Source organism: Bombina bombina, chromosome 2 (assembly GCF_027579735.1).
Source record: "Bombina bombina isolate aBomBom1 chromosome 2, aBomBom1.pri, whole genome shotgun sequence".
In the NCBI taxonomy this organism is placed as follows: Eukaryota; Metazoa; Chordata; class Amphibia; order Anura; family Bombinatoridae; genus Bombina; species Bombina bombina.
The window spans coordinates 320,455,793-320,474,532 of record NC_069500.1 but is presented as its reverse complement, the minus strand read 5'-3'; the positions used below and the strand labels follow the sequence as shown (position 1 = coordinate 320,474,532).

General features: G+C 41.6%; 1 protein-coding gene across 1 annotated transcript in view; it reads right to left on the bottom strand.

Annotated features, from left to right (window-relative positions):
* LOC128646933 (P2X purinoceptor 6-like) overlaps nt 1–18,740 on the bottom strand; it is a 221,872-nt gene that overhangs the window by 55,736 nt on the left and 147,396 nt on the right. The window lies entirely within an intron of this gene.

Below are 18,740 nucleotides of genomic sequence, written 5' to 3'. Positions count from 1 at the left end.
GGTTAAATACATATTTCTATATATATATATATATATGATGTTTTTTTGGTAAAATATATATTCATACCTATCAATATAAATGACTTTATATAGTTAAAGATATATACAGATATTTATAGGAATATATATTTAAAACTACTTAGGATATATTCCCTTATGTGAACATTGGAATGTAAAATATTTACAGTACATACACAGTTAAACACTTTATTAAATATGAATAAAGTTTTTATACAAAAAAAATTAAAATAATTTTTATTAGACCAGTATAACTACTTTTCAATGTATTTTTAATGTGTTTTGTGCAACTTTTTAGTCAAGCATAACAGTTAAACAGAGCTCTGGTTGCCCTATCCCAACATGTGTTAAATTCAATTGCGCTTAAGTGAACGCATTTACTTTCAACTTGTAATACCACGCTACTTCTGACACATGCAAAGAGCCACGATAAACCACTTTTCACTCACGCGCAACAGTTAACACGCCAGTTGTAATCTAGCCCGTTGTGTGTTGTCTGTTACCAACACAAGGCCTGTTCATCATGTTGTATTTACATCACCACAATAAAATACAAAAAAGCATTAAACAACCAAAATCATGGAAAATACAGCCCCACAAAATTTTCAGTGTAAAGAGCAACAGACAAAAAGCACAGACCATCCACAAACTAATAATGTAATCAAGTACTTCTGCAGCCATATGCTCTTACATTTCTTGAGGGTGAGGGTGGAGAGCCTAAAAAACAAATCAGGCCTTTATCAAAGACTTGGATCTCAATCTCTACAAACACCTACAAGAGGGTATATGTACATGCACAAAAAATGGCAAAAATTACCAGAAATACTCAGTAAAAAATGTGTTTCTTTAGAGCAGTACGGTCCTCAAAATAGTTTAATCTGGCCCTCCATTTTTATTAGGTAAATCATTAATTAATTTACTCCTATTATAAAATTTTCTTCATTCTCTTGGTATCTTGAACAACCTGGGTTGTCCTTGCTGATTGGTGGATACATTAATCCACCAGTAAAAAAACTGCTGTCCAGAGTCCTGAACCACAAAAACAGCTTGGATGACTTCTTTTTCAAATAAAGATAGCAAGAGAACGAAGAAAAATTGATAATAGGAGTAAATTAGAAAGTTGCTTAAAAATATAATTTATGCTTACCTGATAAATTCATTTCTCCTGTAGTGTAGTCAGTCCACGGGTCATCCATTACTTATGGGATTATAGCTCCTCCCTAACAGGAAGTGCAAGAGGATCACCCAAGCAGAGCTGCTATATAGCTCCTCCCCTCTACGTCATACCCAGTCATTCGACCGAAAACCAAACGAGAAAGGAGAAAACTATAGGGTGCAGTGGTGACTGGAGTTTAATTTAAAATTTAGACCTGCCGTAAAAAACAGGGCGGGCCGTGGGCTGACTACACTACAGGAGAAATGAATTTATCAGGTAAGCATAAATTATATTTTCTCCTGTTAAGTGTAGTCAGTCCACGGGTCATCCATTACTTATGGGATACCAAAACCAAAGCTAAAAGTACACGGATGATGGGAGGGACAGGCAGGATCTTTACACGGAAGGAACCAATGCCTGTAGAACCTTTCTCCCAAAAACAGCCTCCGAAGAAGCAAAAGTGTCAAATTTGTAAAATTTTGAAAAAGTGTGAAGTGAAGACCAAGTTGCAGCCTTGCAAATCTGTTCAACAGAGGCCTCATTCTTAAAGGCCCAAGTGGAAGCCACAGCTCTAGTTGAATGAGCCGTAATCCTTTCAGGAGGCTGCTGTCCAGCAGTCTCATAGGCTAAACGTATTATGCTACGAAGCCAGAAAGAGAGAGAGGTAGCCGAAGCTTTTTGACCTCTCCTCTGTCCAGAATAAACGACAAACAGGGAAGAAGTTTGACGAAAATCTTTAGTTGCCTGCAAATAAAATTTCAGGGCACGGACGACGTCCAGATTGTGCAGAAGTCGTTCCTTCTTTGAAGAAGGGTTAGGGCACAATGATGGAACAACAATCTCTTGATTGATATTCTTGTTAGTGACTACCTTAGGTAAGAACCCAGGTTTAGTACGCAGAACTACCTTGTCTGAATGAAAAATCAGATAAGGAGAATCACAATGTAAGGCAGATAACTCAGAGACTCTTCGAGCCGAGGAAATAGCCATTAGAAACAGAACTTTCCAAGATAACAGCTTGATATCAATGGAATGAAGGGGTTCAAACGGAACACCTTGCAGAACGTTAAGAACTAAGTTTAAGCTCCACGGCGGAGCAACAGTCTTAAACACAGGCTTAATCCTAGCCAAAGCCTGACAAAAAGCCTGAACGTCTGGAACTTCTGACAGACGTTTGTGTAAAAGGATAGACAGAGCTGAGATCTGTCCCTTTAACGAACTAGCAGATAAACCCTTTTCTAAACCTTCTTGTAGAAAAGACAATATCCTAGGAATCCTAACCTTACTCCATGAGTAACTCTTGGATTCGCACCAATATAAGTATTTACGCCATATTTTATGGTAAATTTTCCTGGTAACAGGTTTCCTAGCCTGTATTAAGGTATCAATTACTGACTCCGAGAATCCCCGCTTTGATAGAATCAAGCGTTCAATCTCCATGCAGTCAGCCTCAGAGAAATTAGATTTGGATGTTTGAAAGGACCCTGAATCAGAAGGTCCTGTCTCAGAGGCAGAGACCATGGTGGACAGGACGACATGTCCACTAGATCTGCATACCAGGTCCTGCGTGGCCACGCAGGCGCTATTAGAATCATCGATGCTCTCTCCTGTTTGATCCTGGCAATCAATCGAGGAAGCATCGGGAAGGGTGGAAACACATAAGCCATGTTGAAGACCCAAGGTGCTGTCAGAGCATCTATCAGTACCGCTCCCGGGTCCCTGGACCTGGATCCGTAACAAGGAAGCTTGGCATTCTGGCGAGACGCCATGAGATCCAGATCTGGTTTGCCCCAATGATGAAGCAGTTGGGCAAACACCTCCGGATGAAGTTCCCACTCCCCCGGATGAAAAGTCTGGCGACTTAGAAAATCCGCCTCCCAGTTCTCCACGCCTGGGATGTGGATCGCTGACAGGTGGCAAGAGTGAGACTCTGCCCAGCGAATTATCTTTGAGACTTCCATCATCGCTAGGGAACTCCTTGTCCCTCCCTGATGGTTGATGTAAGCCACAGTCGTGATGTTGTCCGACTGAAACCTGATGAACCTCAGAGTTGCTAACTGAGGCCAAGCCAGAAGAGCATTGAAAACTGCTCTTAATTCCAGAATGTTTATTGGAAGGAGTCTCTCCTCCTGAGTCCATGATCCCTGAGCCTTCAGGGAATTCCAGACTGCGCCCCAACCTAGAAGGCTGGCGTCTGTTGTTACAATCGTCCAATTTGCCCTGCGGAAGGGCATCCCCTTGGACAGATGTGGCCGAGAAAGCCACCATAGAAGAGAATCTCTGGTCTCTTGATCCAGATTTAGCAGAGGGGACAAATCTGAGTAATCCCCATTCCACTGACTTAGCATGCACAATTGCAGCGGTCTGAGATGCAGGCGTGCAAAAGGTACTATGTCCATTGCCGCTACCATTAAGCCGATTACCTCCATGCACTGAGCCACTGACGGGTGTTGAATGGAATGAAGGACACGGCAAGCATTTAGAAGTTTTGATAACCTGTCCTCCGTCAGGTAAATTTTCATTTCTACAGAATCTATAAGAGTCCCTAAGAAGGGAACTCTTGTGAGTGGCAATAGAGAACTCTTTTCTACGTTCACCTTCCACCCATGCGACCTTAGATATGCCAGAACTAACTCTGTATGAGACTTGGCAGTTTGGAAACTTGACGCTTGTATCAGAATGTCGTCTAGGTACGGAGCTACCGCTATTCCTCGCGGTCTTAGTACCGCCAGAAGAGAGCCCAGAACCTTTGTAAAGATTCTTGGAGCCGTAGCTAACCCGAAGGGAAGAGCTACAAACTGGTAATGCCTGTTTAGGAAGGCAAACCTTAGATACCGGTAATGATCCTTGTGAATCGGTATGTGAAGGTAGGCATCCTTTAAATCCACTGTGGTCATGTACTGACCCTCTTGGATCATAGGTAAGATGGTCCGAATAGTTTCCATTTTGAACGATGGAACTCTTAGGAATTTGTTTAGGATCTTTAAGTCCAAGATTGGTCTGAAAGTTCCCTCTTTTTTGGGAACCACAAACAGATTTGAATAAAACCCTTGTCCGTGTTCCGACCGCGGAACTGGGTGGATCACTCCCATTAGTAAGAGGTCTTGTACACAGCGTAGAAACGCCTCTTTCTTTATCTGGTTTGCTGATAACCTTGAAAGATGAAATCTCCCTTGTGGAGGAGAAGCTTTGAAGTCCAGAAGATATCCCTGAGATATGATCTCCAACGCCCAGGGATCCTGGACATCTCTTGCCCAAGCCTGGGCGAAGAGAGAAAGTCTGCCCCCCACTAGATCCGTTTCCGGATCGGGGGCCCTCACTTCATGCTGTCTTAGGGGCAGCAGCAGGTTTCCAGCCCTGTCTGTAGCGAGCAACAGTTCCTTCCTGTCTTGGAGCGGAGGAAGTTGATGCTGCTCCTGCCTTGAAGTTATGAAAGGCACGAAAATTAGACTGTTTAGCCCTTGGTTTGGCCCTGTCTTGAGGCAGGGCATGGCCCTTACCTCCAGTAATGTCAGCGATAATTTCTTTCAAACCGGGCCCGAATAATGTCTGCCCTTTGAAAGGAATGTTAAGCAATTTAGATTTAGAAGTCACATCAGCTGACCAGGATTTAAGCCACAGCGCTCTACGCGCTTGAATGGCGAATCCGGAGTTCTTAGCCGTAAGTTTGGTTAAGTGTACTACGGCATCAGAAATAAATGAATTAGCTAGCTTAAGGACTTTAAGCTTGTTTATAATCTCATCCAATGGAGCTGTGCTAAGGGTCTCTTCCAGAGACTCAAACCAGAATGCCGCCGCAGCCGTGACAGGCGCAATGCATGCAAGGGGTTGTAATATAAAACCTTGCTGAACAAACATTTTCTTAAGGTAACCCTCTAACGTTTTATCCATTGGATCTGAAAAAGCACAGCTATCCTCCACCGGGATAGTGGTGCGCTTAGCCAGAGTAGAAACTGCTCCCTCCACCTTAGGGACCGTCTGCCATAAGTCCCGTGTGGTGGCGTCTATTGGAAACATTTTTCTAAATATAGGAGGGGGTGAAAAAGGCACACCGGGTCTATCCCACTCCTTGTTAACAATTTCTGTAAGCCTTTTAGGTATAGGAAAAACGTCAGTACAAGCCGGTACCGCAAAATATTTATCCAGCCTACATACTTTCTCTGGAATTGCAACCGTGTTACAATCATTCAGAGCCGCTAATACCTCCCCTAGTAATACACGGAGGTTCTCAAGCTTAAATTTAAAATTTGAAATGTCTGAGTCCAGTTTACTTGGATCAGATCCGTCACCCACAGAATGAAGCTCTCCGTCCTCATGTTCTGCAAATTGTGACGCAGTATCAGACATGGCTCTATTATTATCAGCGCACTCTGTTCTTACCCCAGAGTGATCGCGTTTACCCCTAAATTCTGGCAATTTAGATAGTACTTCAGTCATAACATTAGCCATGTCTTGCAAAGTGATTTGTATGGGCCGCCCTGATGTACTTGGCGCCACAATATCACGCACCTCCTGAGCGGGAGGCGAAGGTACTGACACGTGAGGAGAGTTAGTCGGCATAACTTCCCCCTCGTTGTCTGGTGATAATTTCTTTACATGTACAGATTGGCTTTTATTTAAAGTAGCATCAATGCAATTAGTACACAAATTTCTATTGGGCTCCACATTGGCCTTTAAACATAGTGAACAAAGAGATTCATCTGTGTCAGACATGTTTAAACAGACTAGCAATGAGACTAGCAAGCTTGGAAATACTTTTCTAAATAAATTTACAAGCAATATAAAAAACGCTACTGTGCCTTTAAGAAGCACAAAAAGCTGTCACAGTTGAAATAACAATGAACCAAAATAGTTATAGCAACCAATTTTTCACAGTAAATGTATTAAGTTAGCAAAGGATTGCACCCACCAGCAAATGGATGATTAACCCCTTAATACCCAAAAAACGGATAACAATTTAATAATTAACATTTTTATCACAGTCAAAACACACTGTCACAGGTCTGCTGTGAGTGATTACCTCCCTCAAAACTAGTTTTGGAGACCCCTGAGCTCTGTAGAGACGTCCTGGATCATGGAGGAAGAAATAGGAAGACTGTGACTAAATTTTTACTGCGCAATAAAGCGCTAAAATAGGCCCCTCCCACTCATATTACAACAGTGGGGAAGCTCAGTAAACTGTTTTTATTCATAAAACAAACGACAGCCATGTGGTAAAAATCATGCCCATAAAGTTTTATCGCCAAGTACCTCAGAAAAAACGATTAACATGCCAGAAAAACGTTTTAAAAATGAAAATTATGAAATGTTATTAATAAGCCTGCTGCTAGTCGCTTTCACTGCAGTGCAGGCTCAAATATTACTTTAATATAGACAGTATTTTCTTAGTGAAATTCCATTCCCCAGAAATACCTCAGAGTATACATACATACATATCAGCCTGATACCAGTCGCTACTACTGCATTTAAGGCTGCACTTACATTACATCGGTATTAGCAGTATTTTCTCAGTCAATTCCATTCCTTAGAAAATAATATACTGCAACATACCTCCTTGCAGGTGGGCCCTGCCTGCTATCCCCTGTTCTGAAGTTACCTCACTCCTCAGAATGGCCGAGAACAGCAAGTGGATCTTAGTTACGACCGCTAAGATCATAGACAAACTCAGGTAGATTCTTCTTCTAATGCTGCCTGAGAAGAAACAACACACTCCGGTGCCGTTTAAAATAACAAACTTTTGATTGAAGAAATAAAAACTAAGTTTAACACACCACAGTCCTCTCACACGTCCTATCTATTAGTTAGGTGCAAGAGAATGACTGGGTATGACGTAGAGGGGAGGAGCTATATAGCAGCTCTGCTTGGGTGATCCTCTTGCACTTCCTGTTAGGGAGGAGATATAATCCCATAAGTAATGGATGACCCGTGGACTGACTACACTTAACAGGAGAAATTGCATGCTCTATCTGAATCACGAAAGAAAAAAATTGGGTTCAGTGTCCCTTTAAGGGTTCTAAGAGGTGTAACTAGTTTATGTTCTAGATAGGCACTCACAAGATAAATATAAAGACAAGCATGCTTTGTATAGTGTAGACTCCTACCCTGCACTGCTTAGATCAGGGTTCTTCAAACTTTTTTTCCAAGACCCAGTGCCATGATACCACATACCTTTGCAACCCTATTTTTATGCTTGCTCTGAAAATACAAGTAATATACAGCAAGATAGCTAAAATTTTTGGCAAAGTGAATAAAATGTGTGTGTACTTTATTCCTGATTGTAGTCAAAATTGAAAGTGTTGTAAAAAGTAATAACACACACACACACACACATTCTCATACAACACACACAACACACACTCTCATACAACACACACACACACCACAAACACTCTCCTACAAAACACACATAGTCTTATACAACACACACACTCTCTCATACAACACACACACGCACACACACACGCATAACACACACACTCTCATACAGCACACACCACATCACACACACTCTCATATAACACACACACAAGTCACAACCCAGTAAACATGGTGTTGCGACCCAGTAATGCATTCCGATCCATGGTTTGAAGAACCCTGACTTAGATAAATGTCACTTTTTACATTGTTATACAGTTCCAGAATGATCACTTCACTTGACACTCACAAGATAAATATAGACAACTGTGTATGTCTATTGTGGGCTACAACTCCCATGCATTACTACTTAGGTAAATGTCACTTCCAGTTCCTAGTATATCCAGTTCCAGAGCACTCACTTTGTTCAAGTGGCCCCCATGGGAGAAGGACACTTGAACAGTGGCCTCCAGATACACTGAACTTGATACCCCTGCTTTAGATCATTGTATTGTCTTCTACAGAGGAAAATATCCTCTCAAAGGGATCCTCTTTTGCATTTCTTTGATTCACAGATCCCGGCAGACATTATAAAAAGATTATTTACATGGCCCATATATTTATATATATATATATATATATATATATACACACACACAAATGCATTGACATGGACAGATTGATAAATTGCTGTAGGATCTAGCTTGTACCAATAAGCCAAAAAGTGTCCACAGTTTAACTTAATGGTACTAGGGTTCTTAGCAAAACAGGTCATAATCAGAAACCAAGAGTTCCTTTTAGATCGAGGGATTTATACATTATTGTTAAAGAATCCAACAAAGCATTTCATCATAAAAACATACACTTTATATAATGTATTACTGGGTATACTGGCTGGTTATGCGGGATTAAGCCAACTTTCGTTAACTCAATATGTGGGGCTATTCGAACTGTAGGTGGATTATGTTATTTTATTTTTATTTTTTTAAAATAGTTTTTTATTGAGGTATCCAGGTAAACATAAAACATTCAACATCACGTCATGCAAGACATGTTTAGGTGTATCTGTTTCATTTTACATAGTATAACAGAAACCAATATGCAGGGCATGTCTCACAAGGGTCTCCCTCCTCTCACGTAATTTCGCGGGGGAGGGAAAATTATACCTATTTTTCCTTTTTTGTTATCTTCATACCAGTTCCAAGATGCAGAAATCAATTAAAGGTCACTTCAATTAGTACAGTCAACAGATACAATAAAAAGAGCTGAATTAACAATTAACCAGGTAAGATCCAATGGCTGGTAATCCAGCATCTTGGGTCAAAATTACCTATAACAGTGTGAAAGCAACAAATATACACAAATATAAACCTGTCGTGTTTCCAGAGGAAGAAAAGAAGGAGCAGAAAAAAAAGAAAAAAAAAAAAGAAAAATGAAGGGGATGGGAAGGAAGAGGGGGTGAGCAGAAAGGGGGGGGTACAACCTATGTGAGCATGTGTTCTCTCTTTCTAGTTAGAGTGACGGGGGCATGTAAGGTCATCCCATGGGGCCCAGATCTCTGAGTGAAGGTCTAGTATTCCCTTGTTGAGGAACACCGCTTCATCCATTGTTTTGATATATGATACCAGTTCGACTACTTTTTGGAGGGGGGGGTAGTTTTCTGTTTCCAGTTTCTGGCTATTATCAATTTGGTTGCCATTAAAATATAAATATATAAGAATTTCCGGGCCTTAGGGAGCTTGGGAATATTAATGTGTAGGAGGCAGGTTTCAGGGCCTACCTCAGTTGGGAGTTCTAACTGTCGGCATAAATTTATGACCTCTACCCACAGCTTTTTGATATTTGGGCAATCCCACCAAATGTGTATGTTGTCTCCTATGTGGTCGCAGTCTCTCCAGCACTTTGCTGTGACAGTGGGCAATATCTTACTCAGTCTTTTCGGGACCCAATGCCATCTAGTTAGCAACTTATAGAATAACTCAAAGAGTGTGACACAGTGAACTACTTGCTTAGTGTCTGTTATGGCTTTGGACCAATTATTAGGTTCTACTATTATCTGAAGGTCTTTTTCCCAGGCTAAGATATTGTGTGTTTTAGGTAGGGTGGGAGTATCTATTAAATATTGATAATGTGCGGACAGTGGTTTAATACTTTGTTGTCCTTTGGACCATCTAAATTCCCAAGGCGTTAGTGGTCGTGGCTTAGCATGAAGGAAACCCCAGCTATGTAGGAGAGATCTGAAACGAATCATTTCAAAGTGAAGCGCTAGGGGGAGATTATGTCTCTTTATCATTTCTTCACAGGAGGGCCAGTCCGAACCTGTGTGCAAATCGCAGACTTTCATTATTTTGAGTTTAGTCCACTGATTAGGGTGAAAGTCTGGCAGGCCTCCTAGGAGACCTCTAATGCTGTCAATCGGAGAGGGGTGAGGCGCTATGAGCGGGGAGTGACGTAGAGTATGCCACAGTAAAAGGCAATCCTTTATAACCGGACTGAGATATGTAGTGGCAAGGGTTTGGTGACGTGGTAGCCAAATTAGGTCCGCTAGAAGTAAATTGTGCGGAAGAGACGCTTGCTCTATCTCGTACCACCTAGGATATTCATCGGCTGGTCCCCAGCTTGATATGTGGGTCAGCATCGCCGCTTCATAATATTTTGTAAGGTTTGGGAGGCTCAAGCCTCCTCTAGCAATGGGGGCCTGAAGTATCCGTCGTGCTATCCTAGGACGCGTACCTGCCCAAATATATGCGTTTATGATGGACTGGTATTTGTCGAGCAATGTTGTTGGAAGTTTTAGGGGTATGGCTCTAAATAAATATGTGAGTTTCAGGAGAAGCATCATTTTGAAGGCCGATATTCTGCCTATCCATGATATCTCTTTATATTTGGGTAGTGCTAAAGATTGCTTAAGGGTTCGCAAAAGTGGGTGATAGTTAGCCGAAAAAACCTGCGAAGGGTCATGCGACAGAGTAACCCCTGGGTGTCAAATTCCTTTATCATTCCATTTAAATTTATACTGGTGTTGTAGGGCTCTAAGTTGGTATGCTTCCGTCTTATCCACGTTTAATTTGTAGTATGAGAGAGAGCCGAACTTTTGGAATAAATCTAAGAGATGCGGCAAGGATGATGATGAATCCGCTAGAAAGACTGTTAAATTGTCCGCAAAGAGATTGAGTTTTTGGCAGTATGCCCTTAATGTCCCGACTTAACCGAATGACCGCCGCCAGTGGCTCCATGGCTAGGACAAAGAGCAGTGGCGACAACGGGCATCCTTGCCTGGTGCCATTATACAGGTTGAAAGGGGCAGAGCAAAATCCTGGGCCTCTTACCCTGGCTGTATGGCAAGAATATAAGGCGCTCACAGCTTTGCGAAACACATCGGGTAGTCCTACCACCTCGAGCACTGTAATAATCTCGGAACGTTTTACCAATGTCTTTGGGGGAGTGGACAGGTCCATCTTTAAACTGTATCTTTAGTATTCTATGTGCTTTAGTGCGGGCCCTAAGCTTATTGGCCAAAAGCCTGTCAGCCCTATTCCCATGATAATAGTAGAGCTTGCGGAGTTTGAGGAGATTATTCTTAACTCTGAGTACCTCTTTTGCTGTTATCTCAGCTCGAATGGCCCCTATACTAGACGCTAGGGTAGGATTGGGGTCTGCCTTGTTTTGTTTTTCTAAGTTCCTAAGATCTCCAAACAGCCGTGCCAATGTGGCCCCACTGTCTCTCCGAATTTGGGACGCTCTTTTGATTAGCGTCCCCCTCACATAGGCCTTCATGGCCGCCCAGAGGGTATCGTCTGGAATTACACCATTGTTGTTGAGCTGGAAGAACTCTTGTAAGTCAGCGTCTGTTTGTGTGGTCCATGGGTCCAATATTAGGGAGTCTTGAAGTCGCCATGAATGGTTACCAGTAGTCGGGGCAGTAGGATTCAATGCCGCTACAACCATATCATGGTCTGACCAGGGGCAGGTAGTTATTTTTGCGTCCTTAATTTTGTCCAAGAGTCACTAAAGATAGCGTCTATGCGGGAATAAGTATGGTGTGCAGTCGAGTATGTGTAGTCACGATCAGAATAGTGGAGACACCTCCAAACATCAAATAAATTGTGCCGAAGCATAGTATTTCTGAATCTCTTAGAAAGTAGTAGGGTTCTAGGATCTATTACCTTGCTCTCTAGGATCTATTACCTTGCTTTTTGAAGTCTTTCTGTCTATCATAGGGTCCCAGGTAACGTTGTAGTCCCCTGCAATGAGGAGTGAACCTCTCTTAACCTGTGTCACCTTAATGAGTACTTTATTCAAGAAAGTCTGCTGCTGGTCGTTTGGGGCGTATATGTTAACTAATGTGTAAAGGGTATCGTTTAATTTACACACTATGATGAGGTAGCGGCCCTCAGCGTCCCTGTCTATAACTATCGGTGAGTATGAAACATGTCTATGTATAAGTATGGACACCCCTCTCTTTGTTTTTGTATATGAGGCAGTTTCGCAGACTGGATATAAGGAAGATCTAATTAAACGTGGGGATGGGTCTGTCTAGTGGGTCTCTTGCAGAAATGCAACATCTATTTTATGGTGTCTGAGAGATTTCAGCAGTAAGCTCCTCTTCGTGGGAGTGTTTAATCCCTTGCAGTTAAGGGTAGATATTGTCAGGGGCTGCATTTATCTAAGTTAGGAATCACCCTCTGGAAATAGTGTGTTGTAGTCAGGGGAGGGGGGGAGACAGGATACCAAAAGAAAGGGGAAAGTGCAGAGGGGCAACAGGAAACAGGCAGGGATCATTCACTAGGAGATTACAGAGTGTTTCTGTCATAAGAAATTACAAAGTGGTCAGTGCACAAATGCACTGCCCAAGGCTATCCTGTGGTCCAAAGTATGGACTCACAGGGTAACTCAGAAACAAGTATATATATATATATATATATATATATATATATATATATATACGTATATATACTTAAGTGGGGGGGAGAAAGACCTAGGTCTGAAGCTCCAACCTAAAATTTTATCTCTTGGGATCAGGGTATTAATGCAATATCATATAAGAATTTTTTTTTTTTTTAAGTTTTGTGGAGGTTCGTGTTAAGGTTGGGTATCAAATTCACATGTGATTCCAAATACTAAGATACATTAAATCTGTGGAGAATAGAAAACAAAAACAAAGCAGCTCAACGGAACTACTCAACAACCAACAACAAGTAAAATCAGGCATACACAATCATTGTGGGCTTCCTGAGTTATATCAGGTTACAACAATCAACCATTAGTGCAACAGTTCAGGCAACAACAGAACAACAAGCATTCAACAAGCTTTCAAACGTAAAAGTTAGCCAAGGGTGATAGACGGGGTATTCCCCGCCCACCCCTAAAGTCAGTTCAAATAATAAAGGATACTTGTGAAAGTCTGCTGCTGGTAGTCTCTATGAAAGAGGCTGGGAGGCAGACAATTTCTGCAAGTCCAACTAGAAAAAGGTCTTATGATGGCTGGCGCTGTGTCCCAGTCTGTCTCTTAGCAGAATGAGATGTTCTATGTGGAGGGGGTTGCCATTCGGGTGCGTTGGCCCTCAGGGCAGGTGTCCAAGACGAAGAGGTAGCAGGTGGGTCTGGTTCGTCCGGGTGCAGCTTCCATCTCAACAGTAGCTGCTTGGCCTGTTGTGGGGTTGAGGCTATAAATTGTTGATTATCCTTAGTGATAAGGAGTTTGACTGGGAAGCCCCAGCGATATCTGATGTCGTTTGCTCTGAGAATCTTGGTATAATCAGTAAATGTCCTTCTCAAGAACAGCGTGTGGGCAGAGCGATCTGGGAATATCTGTACTTGTTCAAACTTTCCAGGGAGCGTTTTATTTTTCATGTTGACGTTAATTAGCTTATTTTTAAAAGCGAAATAATGGAGCCGGAGAACCACATCCCTTGGTTTGTCTGTGGCTATAGCTCGCGGTCTGGCCACTCTATGTGCCCTATCAATCAGCAAGTCTGAGTCAGTCGCCTCCGGTATCATCTCTCTAAAGAGCTCTCTCAGATAGTTTTCCAGATCCTGTGGGAGAATTGTTTCGGGGACTCCCCGGACTCGGAGGTTGTTTCTTCATGACCTGTCCTCCAGATCTGCAAGCTTCCCCTCAAGAGAGGATATTTGTAGGGCCAGGTTCTCAGAGTAAGCAAGCAGGTTCGTATGGTCAATGATGAGGTCCTCTTGTTTTCGTTCAAGCGTATCGGTCCTGTCTCCTATAGAGGCAATATCTCATTTGAGTTCAGCGGTCGATTTGTCGAACTTCCTCGATAGCGAGTCATGGTGGTCAGCTAGAAGCCTTTTGATGGCATCCATCATGGAAGATGAGTCATCCGATATTGTTCCCTTGGTGTTGCGGGAGGAGGTTAGAGAGGCTCTTAGGCTGGCCTCGAGGGGAACATTAGAATCAGAAAGTTCATCTTCTGAGCCCTCCTGTTGTGTGACTGGAGTGTGATGAAAGTGGTCCATGACTGTTTTTTTCTGAGTGAGTGGTAATTTAGACTTCTTCCTTTGACTGTGCGCCATTGGAGTTGTTAAGAAGGACAGGCACTAGTATCTTTATATATGTTCCTAGTGTACTATCAGTACAGGGGGAGTCTGCTGTTCTGGTGTTATACCCCACGCTGTTTAAAAGTAGTATCAGGGGCCCATCAGTTAGGGGAGGGTCCCGTTGGCTGCTAAGTAGATACCCTCAGGATCATTACATAATTGTAGTTTTACAAGTCCATAGCTTCTGGAGACCAACCTAGTGCCTTTCCATTGGGGCAGTCACATTGGCGCCATATATGGGTCACATCACCAGGTAGTAGGTCTACTTAATAACAGTGTGTTGGATCAATATATAGTAGGTCAGTTAACTTAACAGGGCCACTCCACCTCTAGGCAAGGTACTATGGGGGTTGCAACAAGGATGGCTAAGACCCCAATAACCCAGGGGACCAAAGGGGCAACTTACATAGCTGCTGAGTTGACACTCCTCTCCTGGGGAGTGTTGTCTACTGTTTGACCAAGTCGGGAAAAGGGCTAGGGGATATGACCCACCTGCAGGGTACAGGTGGGAAATGGAGGAGAGGGAGTGTCCCCAGTACAGTCCGGGTAATCTAGTCTGGGGCTCAGGAGGCTGATCCGGGCTTCAGTGCCATATTTAAAAACAGCTCACTGTATATGGGCTCCTTAAGGTTATACTGCAGGCCTAAATACGACCAGGAGAGACCTGTAATTGTGTGGGCTCACCCCACTATGACACCCGCTCTGCTGCGTGACTGGAGAGGTGTACCGGTACCAATTCAATGTACACTGACAATGTAGGCGTGTCAATGGAAAGCCGCTTTCGGCTTGGGCCTATTTACCCAGTGTTTCCCAGGGTTTGTCAAGTTAGGGGTGTGGGTATAGCCGATATTTATTTAAGGACTTTGTGTGGGCGGTAGTGTGTCTCAGAGAGTTATGTGTTCTACAGTGTCACTGCGCAACAAAGATGGCGGGTGTTCGCGCCACTTTTAACCGCCACCGGCTCCACTATATCTAATGTCCCAGGCTGACACCGCAGGTCCCTGCTCTGTGTCTGCTCACCTAGGTGCCTGTAGGCATGATGTATAGCTGCTGCCAGGTTCGCGACTTCCGCCGCGTTCTTTGGGTGCTTGTCACTAGGGTCCTCCTCTCCTAGCTGTAAGATGCTTCACTTTGATTGCCGATCAGTAATCAGGTGAACCCTGCCGGGTCTGCACACACTCCAGAGTGGAGCCCCGACCCTCCGGAGCGTAGAGATGTGTGCTGGACTTACTATGCAGTTCGCCTATGTTAGGGGTGAAAGCTCCGTCCAACAGTTAGGGTCCTATCAATTCAGACCAGCTCTCGGCTCAGGACAAGGGTCTCCTGATCCTTCAGGGACAAAAAATATATGTTACAGAGTTTTCCAGACCTAGGTCTTAGGCTCAAAAACACTATTTTAATTTGATATAACACTGAGCTCTCTTCTCCTGCAGCCGCTCAGTATGGCGGTTAGCTCCGCCCCCGGATTATTTTATTTTTAATACTTGGCTAAGGTACTTTAGGACTATAAGGATCTAAAATAACTGAAATACTTTCTCCAATGTCACTCAGCAGTGCAGGAACATATGCAGTAGCTTGCCAGAGTATGCCAGGGTAGAGGAGGAGTGGTTGATTTACGATCTGTAGTAGTAGGGCAAAATTGTTAGGGACCGATATAAGAGTGGAGTTGTAGTTACAGATTGATAGGTCTGGGTAGAGTAGAGAGATGGATTGAAGCAGAGATTAGAGGGAGTTTGAGAGTTGTTGCGGATCTAATGACTTTATGCTTCTCTACCAATCTGGTGTATATAACTACAGCCAACTTTTTATATAACTAACAAATGATACATTGATTCAATGCAACAGCTTTTCAGTGCATACTATTTCATACATATTTCTCTGTTTGTTCACTAATTATTCCAATATTAGTATTTTTATAATACAAATTTAAAGTTAGATTTCATCCCTTTGCTAAATGTAAAAGTGCATATTAAAGTGAAGGTAAACTTTGATGAATGAAAGCCCATTTTTTAAAAATACTTTTAAAAACAGGGGCACTTTCATTCATCAAAGTTTAGAAGGCAGCCGTTTTGATTAAAAACTTACCTTTGTTTTTTTCGCAGCCAGAACAGCTTCCTCCAATCACGGCATGGCCTCAGGCAATGACTACCCTGGGGGGAAAGCCATGATTGGAGGAAGCTGGATTAGTCATTGATGAAGTGTGAAGAGAGGATCTCCGGGTGGAGGAAACTGCTCTGGCTGTGCAAAGAAGAGAGGTAAATTTTTAATCAAAACGGCTGCTTTGTAAACTTTGATAAATGAAAGTGCCCCTGTTTTTAATAGGCATTCTGTATACGCCTAATATGGTGAAACAAAAGCGAATAAAGGCATAGTACATTTCAGTTCATATAACGTTCATACAAGAAGTATTGATACATACGGGCAAATACTTTAAGGTTTAATTTATACACTTAAAAACTCTATCTACAAATATATTGGAGAGCATATTTGCGTATATTAACCTAATAATATTCCCATAATATCATAAATTACATCTAGTAATAAGAGTTAATGCACTTTAGGGGCATAATATCAAAGAACTTAGAGGGAACTTAAGAAAATTCTAAGTAACCAACATATAGGATGCAAATATTTCTTTGTTAATCTCCTTACACTAGCTATTATTCTAGGACCCCAAACATATTTATTTTGAAAGACAAATATATTGGAGAGAATATTTGCGTATATTAACCTAATAATATTCCCATAATATCATAAATTACATCTATTACAATAACATAAGAGTTAATGCTTTTTAGGGGCCTGATATCAAAGAACTTAGAGGGAACTTAAGAAAATTCTAAGTAACCAACATATAGGATGCAAATATTTCTTTGTTAATCTCCTTACGCTAGCTATTATTATAGGGCGCCAAACATATTTATTTTGAAAGACATGATGTATATAAATGCCATAATATTAAATTCACATACTTTTTTCAATAGATTAAATATATGGGTAATTACTCTACAAGAGAACTGATTGGTTAGATTAGAATCCTTCAATAAACGATATTATAGAGAACAAACAGTAAAGCAATAAGCGATACTTTAAAGCTCAAAAAGGCAAAACGCAAAGCAAAACTTTGACTCTGGAAATAGAGAGAGCATTTATACCTTATTACATAGTTTCATAGTTTACTCCAAGAAATTAATAAGATCCGTTTGAATATTTAGCCCTTCTGGTGCCCTAGTTTTTAATTTAAAGATGCAGAATGCTTCTCTTTTTTGTAAAAGCTTGTCTCGATTGCCACCTCTCCTGGGTGTAAATACATGTTCTATTATTTGCCATTTTAGGTTTTCTGTACATTCATTGTGCATATATTTAAAGTGACAAGCTACTTGCGATTTCGGACATGCCATTTTAACCTCATAGAGATGTTCTTTTATTCTATCTCTGGCCTCTCTAGAGGTTAAACCTACATATTGTAGGTTGCATTTATAGCAAGTCAATAAATATATCACATAAGTAGTATGACAATTGGTACAATTAGTAATCTCAAATACTCTTTGGGTTACTTTAGACTGAAACTGCTTTCCTGTCAATGTATGCTCACATACTTTGCAATTCCATTTGCCGCATTTATAATGCCCCTTACAACTTAATCAACTACTCTCTCTCTTTTCTTTCTTACTCCTTATTTCACTAGGAGATAGCGTATTCCCCAAACTTTTATTCCTTCTAGAGACGCATTTGCATCCATCTTTCACTAAATTATAAAGTGTTTCATCTCCTTTTAAAATGGGTAGATTTTTCTTTATAATACTAGCAATCTCTTCAAACTTGTTTCTATAATTAGTAACAAAGATAGGTAGATCTTTCTGTACTAAAGGTTTACTCTTATCTTTAAGCATAGATTTCCTATCGAGTTTCTCAACATCTCTTTCTGCTTTATCTATTAAATATTTGGGGTATCCTCTTTGTGTAAATCTCTCTTTCAAGATTCTTTTTCTCTTGTATAAACATCCTGAGTAGAAAAATTCCTTTTATATCTTATAAATTCTCCTTTCATTTTTGAAAGCCCAAGAAGAGGAAACAGCTCTTGTGGCATGAACCGTAATTCACTCAGGAGGCTGCTGTCCAGCAGTCTCATTGGCCAAACGAATTATACTTTGTGACAAAAAAGAAAGAGTAGTAGCAGTAGCTTTCTGACCATTACGTTTCCCAAGGAGGGCAGAGGACTGGCGAAAATCCTTAGTCGACTGTAAGTAGAATTTAAGAGCACGTACAACATCCAAATTGTTTAACAAACGTTCTTTAGAAGAAGAAGGAATAGGACACAGAGAGGGAACAACAATTTCCTGATTGATATTTCTATTAGAAACAACCTTAGGAAGGAAACCTAACTTAGTACGAAGAACCGCCTTATCAGCATGAAAAATAAGATAAGGGTAATCACACTGCAGAGCTAAGAGTTACGAGACTCTTCGAGTAGAAGAGATAGCAACAAGAAACAAAACCTTCCAAGATAACAACTTAATGTCTATGGAATGCAACAGCTCAAATGGAGCCAGCTGTAACACTTTAAGAACAAGGATAAGGCTCCAAGGAGGAGCAACAGACTTAAAGATAGGCCTGATTTTACCCAAGGCCCGACAAAAAGATTGCACATCTG